At 39.9% G+C, this 12,509-nt stretch overlaps 1 protein-coding gene across 3 annotated transcripts in view; it reads right to left on the reverse strand.

Annotated features, from left to right (window-relative positions):
- The window catches only part of CHCHD3 (coiled-coil-helix-coiled-coil-helix domain containing 3), a 209,727-nt gene that overhangs the window by 69,632 nt on the left and 127,586 nt on the right, over nucleotides 1-12,509 (reverse strand). The gene's annotated exons all lie outside the window — the stretch shown is intronic.

Here is a 12,509-nt window from a genome sequence, read left to right on the forward strand (position 1 = left end):
AAAAAAAAAAAAAAAAAATTCTCCAGAGATACCAACGACTATGCTCAACAGCGAGTATATAAATGGAGAAAAAGTCTTCCGCCTAATCAGAGCAATCGCTCTATGTCTACAACATCAATCTCATCCCAGAGTGAATCTGATGGGGGAGCGCGACAGCGGCCTTACCATACTTATGGCACACGACAAAAAAGGAAATTAACGTATAGACAACCTTCCAATAAAAGAAAACCAGAATTCGATAAAGCTTCAAGCGCTCTTAAGGTGATTAATTTGTCTAACCATATTTTCTCTGTATCAGATATAGAGGTTTTGGAAAAGGGGCTGACTTTTGCCCCCTGTGCCCGCTTTGATACATTTTCTGCAATTAAAGACCTACACATTTTTGGTCGTTCATTGATTTATAAAAAGTATTTCCATAGGGCCGAGTCTGAAGAATTCTTTCCTACGGTTACTGAACAGCAGACCTTACGTGACCTAGAAGAATTATTAAAAGAACAAGATGATCCAACAGGTAAGGTTCCCTTACCAATAAGGATCAAGTCTAAACGGTTTCCTGCAATGAGCATGTGCTCAGCAGTTGACTCATTTGTGAAATCAGTCAGTCATGAGTTTGAAAAGATGTCTAATAGAATTAAAAATGATAACATGTCAATAGAACAACGCCAAAGTCTTAAAAGACTCACTAAAATTGATGATGTTGTGTTTAAAGCAGCCGACAAAGGCGGGAATATCGTGGTTTGGCCTTGTACAATGTATGAGACCGAAGCCTATAGACAATTAAATGACAAAAATTGTTATAGGAGATTAACATATAATCCTTTATGCACTTTCAAAGCAGAGTTGGAGAAAATTTTAATGAAGGCTCAGTTGGATGGTGTCATTTCCAAAGAATTGTTCGAAGCCCTAACCTCGGCTGAACCAAATATATCAACACTCTACCTACTTCCAAAAATCCATAAGGACCCTAAAGTCCCTCCAGGACGACCGATTATTTCAGGTAGGGGTAACCTTACGGAAAAAATCTGTCAATTCATTGATTTCCACCTTAAGGGGTTTGTAGAGTGTCTACCTTCACATATCCGTGATACTTCAGATTTGTTACAAAAAATAGACGGAATCAGTATGGAGGAGGACATGCTCTTGGTTACCTGTGACGTTGAGTCACTTTACACCAGTATCCGCCATACGGATGGCTTAAGAGCTGTCTCCTTCTTCCTGACAACAGGGAATATGGAATCCACCTTTTCCAACTTTATTCTGACGTTATTGGAGTTTGCACTCATGCACAACTTTTTCATTTTTGACGACTGCTTTTATCTTCAGCTCCAGGGAACGGCAATGGGGGCAGCCTGTGCCCCGTCATATGCCAATCTGTTCCTGGGGCTGTGGGAACGTGATCTCTTTCAGGGTGGGCGGAATGTCTCGATGGACCAGGTCATTTTTTGGGCCAGGTACATTGATGACATTCTGCTCATCTGGAAGGGGACACCCGAGTCTTTTGAGACCTTCATTGATGAAATAAATACAAATAATTTGAACATCAAGCTGACGTATCACTACGATAAGTACACGGCTGAATTTCTGGATGTCAAATTATCTAGAGATTCGAATGGTTTTCTCCACTCGGATGTCTTTCGGAAAGCTACGGCAGTCAATTCTCTTCTCCATGCCTCCTCTTCTCATTCCTCACAGACCATACAAGCGATACCGATAGGCCAATTTTTAAGGATTAGGAGGATATGTTCCTCTACGGAGGTATTTGAGAAACAAGCATTTGACCTCACCAACCGATTCCTTGCCCGTGGATATAGCAAACGTTCGATAAAAAAAGCATATCATCGTGCGAAAAACACACCTAGAGACGACCTGTTGTTCCCGAAACCCAAGAGTAAACGAGAAACACAGGTACGATTTACTACGGAATACCATTCACGGTGGTCTCAAATGAGAACCATATTGAAACAGTTTTGGCCTATATTACGTACAGACCCCACCATTGAAAAGTATATATCTAAATTCCCAACAATATCAGCACGACGCTCTAAAAATCTTAAGGATTATTTAGTTCGGAGTCATTACCAACATAAAAAACATAAATTTCCGTTTGGTACCAAGGGTCCAAAATGGGGCTGTAAGACATGTGGCCAATGTGTTGCTTGCCCAAACATCGAGAGAGCAACATCATTTAATGATTCAGCGGGAAAACGCACTTTTGCAATTACACATTCCATCACTTGCTCAACTAAGGCAGTTGTGTATTATGCCACATGTCCCTGCCCCAAGATTTATGTTGGTCTAACCACTCGTGAACTAAAAATACGGGTTAGGGAACATGTCCGTGATATTGTTCTGGCCAAAGAAATAGAGACTCTTGAAACATTGAAACCTGTCGCAAGACATTTCAAAATGTACCACTCTTGTGACCCAACCAAACTTAAGGTAAAAGGGATTGATTGCATCGAGAAACACATTCGAAGGGGCGATATCTCTAGGAATTTGGCTAGATGTGAATCTAGATGGATCTGGACTCTGGGGACAATGTCTCCTCTTGGACTCAATGAGAATCTAAACTTTGCACCTTTCCTTTGACCATTGACCTCCAGCGGGTCATTTTAAGTATGTTTTATAGTTTTATATCTAACCTTTTTCCCCCTTGATTACAGACCATTTCCAATCCTGGCACATTTTGGAGAAATATGGGTCATGAACATTATCTGATGAATGGTGGCTTATATCTACGAAGAATATTATCCACCACTTTGATTTTATTGGCCCCTCTTCTTTGTTTCTATTAATATTATATGCTATTCATTGTATATTTGTTATGTAATGTGAATTTTTTTTGCACATCATATTATGCATCAATATCAATCATGTATATTTTCATACCCCTTTTTGAATCATGTAAATGTTTTACGTTCTATAGATCATTCGTAGATTTCCTATTGTTACATCTATTCACTATGTACATCTTAATTTTTATACATTTTTAAATATATATTTTATATTTGTTATATATCTATATATTGTTTCTATGTCACTGTATTGATTTTATTATCAAATAGTTGTTCACACACTATCTAAATAAATATTTATTTATCAAATATTCTTTCGTATGATCACACTTATGTTGTCACACATTTTCACGTCAATATGTACATACACTACGATATATATTTTTATATATCTATATATTATTAGTTTTGTAATATTCATCATTATATACATTGTCACTATTGCACTCTTTCTTATTCTTCACGGAGTTTTCACATTTCACTGACACTTCACTATGTATATATATATATATATATTTTTTATATATTACATGGATACCTAACAAGTGGTACACACATTTATATAGATTGTTTGTATTTATACACCTTTATTTCTTTTTATATATTTTTTAATTATTATTTTTTATTTTTAAAAAATTTTTTATTATATTTTTTATTCATTTATTTTTTATTTCATATATTTTTTCCACATTATCATTACATATATATATATATATTTCACATTTATTATTTTTTCACACATGATGTTTTGCAATATCTGTCACACACATTTTTTGTACATTTTATTATATAGATATTATACTGGGAATTTTTTCGAATAAAATACGTTAAGATTTGCTCTTTACATACTTCTCTATTTATACATTTATATGTATATTATGGTCTATACATACATATTTTAACTTATTTTATTATTACTTTCTTTTGTAGATAGTAAATCGAAATATAACCTATATAAGGGATCCATGTACATTGGTTCTAAATATATGCGTAAATCCTGTTGCGGTTTGAAATAGTATTTATTATAATTATATATATATCTTTATCCGTTAAATACAGTACTAGATGCATTATGCATTAGTCTACAGTAATATATTGCTAACTACAAAGATCTAAATCAACACTTTTATACATTTATTTTACATTCAGTATAGTATATGACCGACACTAATTATGGAACATATCTATGCATTGGATTCATTACTGGGTTTGCAAATAAGTTTTGTTGCTTTGGTCCCATCACGTGTCAAACACTATCGTGGCTATACGTTACCTTTTGTACCATCTGTTTGTGCGCTTGTATCGGGGGAGGCGTCCTGGTGTCCCTTTGATCTGCGCGTCTTCATCTGGGGGGGCGTGTCCCCATGGCGTCAGACGCCGTGGATCCACGCCCCTCGGATGACGCGCGGCCGGGGGAATTTCCATGGGCTCTTCTGTTCCGGATACATGACGCCGACCCCAACAGACTTCCCGTTCCCCGTGACCTGTGTTTGCCAGTGTGATTGGTCGTGTATTTATTTAAAGGGGAGGCCCCTGCTGGAGAGACGCCACCCCCGGACGAAGGTATTTCGCCGAAACGCGCGTCGGGACTGACGTTCTCTCCTTGCAGAGAGCTATCATGGGTATGTTACATGTCTTGTTTTTGTGTTCTACCTCATCTATAAACTTTTATGGCATTACCAACGGCACTTGCATATATCAGATCCAGTACATGACAGTCATCTGATGTTATAACAGTTTCGTGCAGTTATCTTTGGCAAAATACTTATCCTCGTCTTGTTGCACGCTGTCATCTATGTTTCTGGCTAAATCTGATTGATTGATTCTTTGCCTTGTAGTCCACATATGTATATTTTTTCATGACTATGCTTTTGTTATCCCATGTCCTCTGCAATCGACAGACGTTTTATTTCATGCTCAGCATGATTCATCTTTTAATTTTGTCATATTGTTATATTCAATAAAATTTATACATGTTTTCTCAATGACTATGTGTTAATTGACCCTACAAGTTTATAGGTATCTCTATCAATTATTTAGGGCAATACACCAAGGTTACTTGGTTTCATTATAGGTCTAGTATAAGATACAGCTACTTATATAGTATACAATTATACACACATATATTTTGCTAATATATTTTTCTAGACCCTCCCTGCATGTACCAGTAGGTTTATGTTCATCATTTGTTAGGTGAACCCCAGTAGATGCAGCGGAGATTATGGCATTTTGGGGCCTTGTGCTGCATATGGGACTAGTGAGGAAGCCAGATGTTAGGCAATACTGGAGTGCGGATATTTTGTACAACACCCCAATTTACCGCATGGTCATGACCCGGACTCGCTTTGAAGCGATTTTAAAATTCTTGCATTATAATGATAATGCACAATGCCCGCCCCAGGATGACCCCACATTTGACCGTCTATTTAAAATCAGACCACTCATTGATCATTTCAGCAGCAAATTTTCACAAGTGTACACCCCCGATAAATATATTTCCATAGACTAGTCCCTTGTTCATTTTAAGGGGAGGCTTAAATTCCGCCAATACCTGCCCAATAAGAGGGAAAGGTATGGAATTAAATTGTACAAACTGTGTGAGAGTACATCTGGGTATACACACAGGTTTAGGGTCTACGAAGGGAAGGACTCTATTATTGAACCCCAAGAATGCCCCCCCCCCCGTCCTGGGAGTTAGTGGGAATATAGTGTGGGATTTAAGGCCTCATTCACACGACAGGGTCCGAGTGTCGGCCAGGAAAATCGGCCGATTTTCCCAGCCGGTTTGCATCCGTTCCGATTCCGTTCCGGGCCGTGTTGCCGTTTTGGACCCGATTTGCATCCGTTTTTTTCCCTGTCCGTTTTAAAATTGGATGAATTTCATTTAAATTTGTTGCCACACACAGCTCTCTGTAGATAATGCCACACAGCCCCCTGTAGGTAATGCCACACAGCCCCCTGTAGGTAATGCCACCCTGCCCCCTGTAGGTAATGCCGCCCTGCCCCTTGTAGGTAATGCCGCCCTGCCCCTTGTAGGTAATGCCGCCCAGCTCCCTGTAGGTAATGCCACCCTGCCCCCTGTAGATTGCACCCATCCCCCCCCCACATTCCAGGAGAAGTCACTGACTTCAATGTCCATATATGGACAGTGTAGTCACTGACTTCTCCTGGAGAGGAATTCCCTGCCACAGGTCGGGAATTCCGCTTCAGAAGTGAGTGACGTCACTGTGTCCATATATGGACAGTGTAGTCACTCACTTCTCCTGTAGCGGAATCCCCGGCCTTAGCGTCGGGGATTCCGCTGCAGAAGTGAGTGACATCGCTGTGTCCATATATGGACAGTGTAGTCACGCACTTCTCCTGTAGTGGAATCCCCAATCCCCGGCCGGGGATTGGGGATTCCGACTCCTACAGGGGGCAAAAAAAGACCCACCTCCTCCTCACATGCACTCTGCGCTGTGAGGAGGAAGAGAGAGTGCGCGAGCGACGGTAGACCCGGCCATCACTCGGGACACATTCTGGTGATGGCCGTGTATTACCCGGCCCCATAGACTTCTATGGGAGCCGGGCGGCCGGGCACCCGGCCGAAAATAGGGCACGTCCCATTTTTTGACGGCCGGTTTTCCCGGCCCGTCAAAAAATCGGTCGTGTGAATAGCCCCATTAGGGGGTCTATTGTTCCTAATGCAGCCGGGTGACGGCCGATTTATGAACGGCCGGCACCTGGCAGGGAAACAATGTCGTGTGAATTCCGCCTAATACACCCTGACAAGGGTTATCAGCGTCGCACTGAGAGTTTATAATACATTACACTAACTAGGTAGTTTAATGTGTTATAGCAGCTATCAGTGCTGCAGGTCTTAAAGTAAAAAAAGTAAAACAAAAAATAAAAATATTTTAGAAAAGTGTAAAAATAAGTTCTAAGTTACAAAAACAGAAAATGCTGTTTTTCCTATAAGACTTTTATTATAGGAAAAAAATGAAACAGTTAAAAAAAGTACACATATTTGGTATCACCGCGTTCGTAACGACCCAAACTATAATATTATTTTTCCCGCACGGTGAACACCGCAAAAAAACAATAAAAAAACAATGCTAGAAGCACAATTTTTATAGAATAAAAAGTGATCAAAAAGTCGCATGTACCCCAAAATAATACCAATAAAAACTACAACCAGTCCCGCAAAAAACAATCTCTTACACAGCTTTTTTCACTGAAAAATAAAAAAATTATGACTCAGAATATTGTGTCACAAAAAATAAATAATTTTATAGAAAAGTGATTTTATGGTATCGCCGTAATCTTACCGACCCGCAGAATAAAGCAAAACTTCATTTATAGCGCACGGTGAACACTGTAGAAAAATAAAAAGAATAAAAAAAAATTTAATGCTTTTTTGTCGTCACTTTCCTTGCCAAAAAAATCTAATAAAAAGGGATAAAAAAAATAAAATCACATGTTCCCTAAAATGGGACCAATGAAAACTACAGATTCTAACGTAACAAATAAGCCCTCGCACGGCTCCAATGAAGAAAAAATTAAAAAGTTCTTGCGCTCAGAATATAGCGACAGAAATTGTGCAGAGCGTTCCAAAAGCGGATAAGATTGAGCACCATTTATTAGATATGTGGCCTGTGTCGCACTATGAATTATTATTTATTTACCCCATTATGATACCCTCTTATTATGCCCTGATGTACTTTGCCCAGCTAACATATGCCCCACATTATAAACTGAAATACCAGCAAAACCCCAAACAGAACTATTACCAAGCAAAATCTGCTCTCCAAAATCCAAATGGCGCTCCTTCCCTTCTGAGCTCTGCCGTGGGTCCAAACAGTAGTTTATTACCACTTATGGGGTATTGCTGTAATAAGGAGAAATAGCTTTACAAGTTTTGGGGTGCTTTTTATTCTTTATTCCTTGTAAAAATATATATTTTTTTAATATTTTTTCAGAAAAAAAATAAGTAGATTTTCATTTTCACAGACAAAACAGCAATAAATATAGAAAAGACATGTCGGGCCAAGATGCTAACTATACCCCTAGATAAATTCCTTGAGGTGTGTAGTTTTCAAAACCACTTTTGGGGAGTTTCCACTGTTTTGGCACCACAAGACCTCTTCAAACCTTATAGGGTGCCTAAAATATATTCTAAAAAAAGGAGACCCCAAAATCCTCTAGGTGCTCCTTTGCTTCTGTCCATTACCACACTAGAGCCACATGTGGGATATTTCTAAAAACGGAAGAATCTGAGCAATAAATATGGTCTTGTGTTTCTCTGATAAAACCTTCCGTGTTACAGAAATTTTTGTATTACAAATGAATTTTGGCAAAAAAAAATTAATTTGTAAATAACACCCCTACTTTGCTTTCATTTCTGTGAAACGCCTAAAGGGTTAAGAAACTTTCTGAATGCTGTTTTGAATACTTTGAGGGGTGCAGTTTTTATAATGGGGTGATTTATGGGGTCTAGTACATAAGGCCCTCAAAGCCACTTCAGAACTGAACTGGTCCTTGAAAAATAGCCTTTTGAAATTTTCTTGAAAATGTGAGAAATTGCTGCTAAAGTTCTAAGCCTTGTAACGTCCTAGAAAAATAAAATAAAAAAAGAATGCAAATATAAAAGTAGACATATGGGGGATGTTAATTAGCGACAATTTTGTGTGGTATTACTATCTGTTTTACAAGTAGATACATTAAAAATTAGAAAAATTAGAATTTTTGCAAATTGTTACATTTTGGTGTTTTTTACGAATTAGCTATGAATTTAGTGACCAATTCTTTCACTAACAAAGTACAATATGTCACGAGAAAACAATCTCAGAATCGCTTGGATAGGCAAAAGCATTCCCAAGTTATTACCACATAAAGTGACATGTCAGATTTGAAAAAATGGGGCTGGTACTCAAGGGCCAAAATGACCTTGGTCCTGAAGGGGTTAAATAGCGCCAATAAAAACTACAACTCCTCCCCCAAAAAACAAGCCTTCATACCACGCCATTGATGAATAAAATAAAAATTGTGGCTCATGGAAGGAAGGAGTGAAAAACAAAAAAAGAGACAAGAATGTCTGTGACTGGGGTTAAGCTGGGAATTGATTTTAAAGAGGCTCTGTCACCAGATTTTCAAACCCCTATCTCGTATTGCAGCAGATCGGCGCTGCAATGTAGATTACAGTAACTGTTTTTTTTTTTCAAAAACGAGCATTTTTGGGCAAGTTATGAGCATTTTTATATTTATGCAAATGAGCCTTTCTTAAGTACAACTGGGCGTGTTTAAAGTTATGTCCAAGTGGGCGTGTATTGTGTGTGTACATCTGGGCGTTTTTACATGTTTTACCAGCTGGGCATTGTGAATACCTGCAAACGCTGATGCTGCTGCAGAATCAACTGTAGCCTCTGTCGCCTGGTGCCGATGTGTCCTTGCTTGTCCGACACGATGCAGGACCTGGGGCAGGAAGTGATGTCACAGCGTGATCTCTCGAGAACACGCTGTGTGTCTGTGCACTGCCAGAAGCTGGGTGTTAACGAAGAGAAGTGGATGATGCTGATTCGTCAGCATCATACACTTCTATTCACAACGCCCAGCTAGTAAAACAAGTAAAAACGCCCAGATGTACATACACAATACACGCCCACTTGTACATAACTTTAAACACACCCAGTTGTACTTAAGAAAGGCTCATTTGCATAAATATAAAAATGGTCATAACTTGGCCAAAAATGCTCGTTTTTGAAAAAAACAAAACGTTACTGTAATCTACATTGCAGCGCCGATCTGCTGCAATATGAGATAGGGGTTTGAAAATCTGGTGACAGAGCCTCTAAGTTGTTTCTTGCTGCTCTATTGTAAATAGCACGAGGTTGGTTGTCAACAAAAACACCACAGTTAACCCCTTCACGCTACAGCCACTTTTGACCTTCCTGACAGAGACTCATTATTCAAATTTGACATGTGTCACTTTGTGGTAATAACTTTGGAATGCTTTTACCTATCCGAGAAATTCTGAGATACTTTTGTCATGACATACTGTACATTATCCAAAATGAAGGGTAATAAAGCAGCACAGATCCCGATCTTTGGAGCGGTGCACGCAGTCAAGCCAGGTAAACCCACTCTGGCGTAATGCAATTTTTCAAAAGAAGTAGTAGCACACGTCTCCAAAATAGTGTATTTATTGTCAAGACATCCGCAAACAGGCAACGTTTCGACCCATGGTGAGTGAATTGTCTTTCTCAAGCCTATACTTTATGTCACAAGTAAAATTTAGTCGATACATTCAGCGTTTATTTGTGAAATACACCAAAATTGTGAGAACATTTTCAAATTAAGCATTTTTTCCAAAATTAAAATGTATCCGCTTGTAAAACAGACTGTAAGGCCCCATGCACAGGAACGTGCTTTTGCGGCCGCAATTCCCCCGAAAATCCACGGGAGAATTGCGGCCCCATTCATTCCTACGGGCCCATGCACACGACCGTGGTTTAGACGGTCCGTGCATGGCCCAGGAGAATGGACCGCAGAAAGAACGGACATGTCTTATTACGGCCGTGTTCTGCGGTCCAGGCGCATAGGAAATAATGCACACGGCCATGTGCACGGCCCGCGATTTGCAAGCGGCTCGCAGGTGTCACTCCGTGGCCGTCCGACCCTAAAATCACAGCCGTGCACATGGCTATGGTCGTGTGCATGAGGCCTTATAGCACACAAAATAGTTACTAATCAACAGTTCCTATAGGTCTACTTTATGTCGCCATTGTTTTTTTTAACAGCTTTATTTTTTATAGGACTTCATAAGGCTTATAAAAGTTTAGCAGAAATTGCTCACATTTTCAAAAGCCTATTTTTTTAGCGACCAGTTCCAATCTGATGTGGCTTTGAGGGGCCTATATATTAGAAACGCCCATAAATCACCCCATTCTAAAAACGGCATCCGTAAAAGTATTCAAAACAGCATTTAGAAAGTTTCTTCACCCTTTTAGGAGTTTCACAGGGATTAAAGCAAACTGAAGGTGAAATTGACAAAATTATTTTTGGTGCAGAAATTCCATTTTAATATTTTTTTTTCTTTAACACAGATGGTTTTACCCGAGAAATGCAACTCCATATTTTATTGCCCAGATTCTGCAGTTTTTTTAAATATCCCACATGTGGCCCTAATGGACTGAAACACAGGCCTAAGAAGCAAAGGAGCACCTAGTGGATTTTGGGGCTTTCCATTTATTAGATTATATTTTAGGCACCATGTCAGGTTTGAAGAGGTCTTGTGGTGCCAAAACAAAGGAAACACCCCATTTCGGAAACTACACCTCACAAGGAATTAATCTAGAGGTGTAGTGAGCATTTTGATCCCACGGGTGTTTCACAGATTTTATTAGAATTCGGACATGAAAATGAAAAAGTAAGAATTCGTTTTAGCTATAAAAAAAATGTAAAAAAATGTCCACAAGGCATAAAAGTAGAACCCCCCCCCCCCCCACCAACATTTGTAAAGCAACTTCTCCAAAGTAGAGAAACACCCCATATGTGGTCATAAACTGCTGTCTGGGCACACGGCAGGGCTCAAAAAGGGAAGGTGCGTCATTTGGAGCAAAGATTTTGCTGGATTGGTGTCACGTGGGTTTGACTGGCGTGGAGTAGCAGAACAGGCGTGGAATACAGCACAGCACGACTACAGCTCAGCACAGCACTTGACCAGGATAGCACGGGATACAGGTACAGGGAACACTGGGAACTAAAAAACAATAGGAGACTATTTGCATAGACAAACTTTGGGTACGACAACAACGCTCAGGCATGGGAGGAAGGGCACAGCCCTTCTTATAGCCCAGGGTGCTCTGGGAGGAATCCACTCAATCTCCCACCTGCGTGCGCTTTGGCGTCTGGACTGAGCTTGCGAGCGCACCCTGGTAGTCCCTGTGGAACAGGACGGCCGTATGTGCAGACATCTCTGGAGAGAAGGACATCGACTGGATGGAAGGAGTCCGTGGTCAGCGACCACAAACGTTACAATTGGCTTCTCAGCACCATGTCGCTTTTGCAAAGCCCCCTAAGGTACCACTACAGTGGAAACTCCCCAGAAGTGACTACATTTGGGAAACTACACCCCTTGAATTCATCTAGGGGTGTAGTGAGCGTTTTGATCCAACAGGTGTTTTATATATAGATGTTATTAGATTTGAGCTGTAAAAATCAAACAATTTTTTTTTCCAAAGGAATGTAGCTTTACCTCAAAAGGTTTCATTTTCTCAACAAAAGAAAAAGAACCCCAGCATTTGTAAAGCAATTTCTCCAGAGTACGCCAATACCCCATATGTGGTCCTAAACTACTGTTTGGACACACGGCAGCGCTCAGAAGGGAGGCAGCGCCATTTGGCTTTTGGAGTGCAGATTTTGCTGGATTGGTTTCTGGGCACCATGTCGCATTTGCAAAGTACCTGTGGGATGAAAACAGTGAAAACCACCCCAGAAGTGACCTCATTTTGGAAACTACACCCCTAAAAAAGTATTCACCTAGTAGTGTAGTGAGCATGTTAACCCCACAGGTGTTTTCTATAAATTATTGTGCACTCGATGTTGCAGAGTGAAAATGGGAATTTTTCCAAGGATATGCCATTTTAGTGTCCAATTTGTGGTGCCCAGCTTGTGCCACCATGAAAAGACAGCTCTCTAATATAATGCTGTGTTTCCCATTTTTAGAAACACCCTACA

The sequence above is a fragment of the Rhinoderma darwinii genome, chromosome 3 (assembly GCF_050947455.1).
Source record: "Rhinoderma darwinii isolate aRhiDar2 chromosome 3, aRhiDar2.hap1, whole genome shotgun sequence".
NCBI classification, from domain to species: domain Eukaryota; kingdom Metazoa; phylum Chordata; class Amphibia; order Anura; family Rhinodermatidae; genus Rhinoderma; species Rhinoderma darwinii.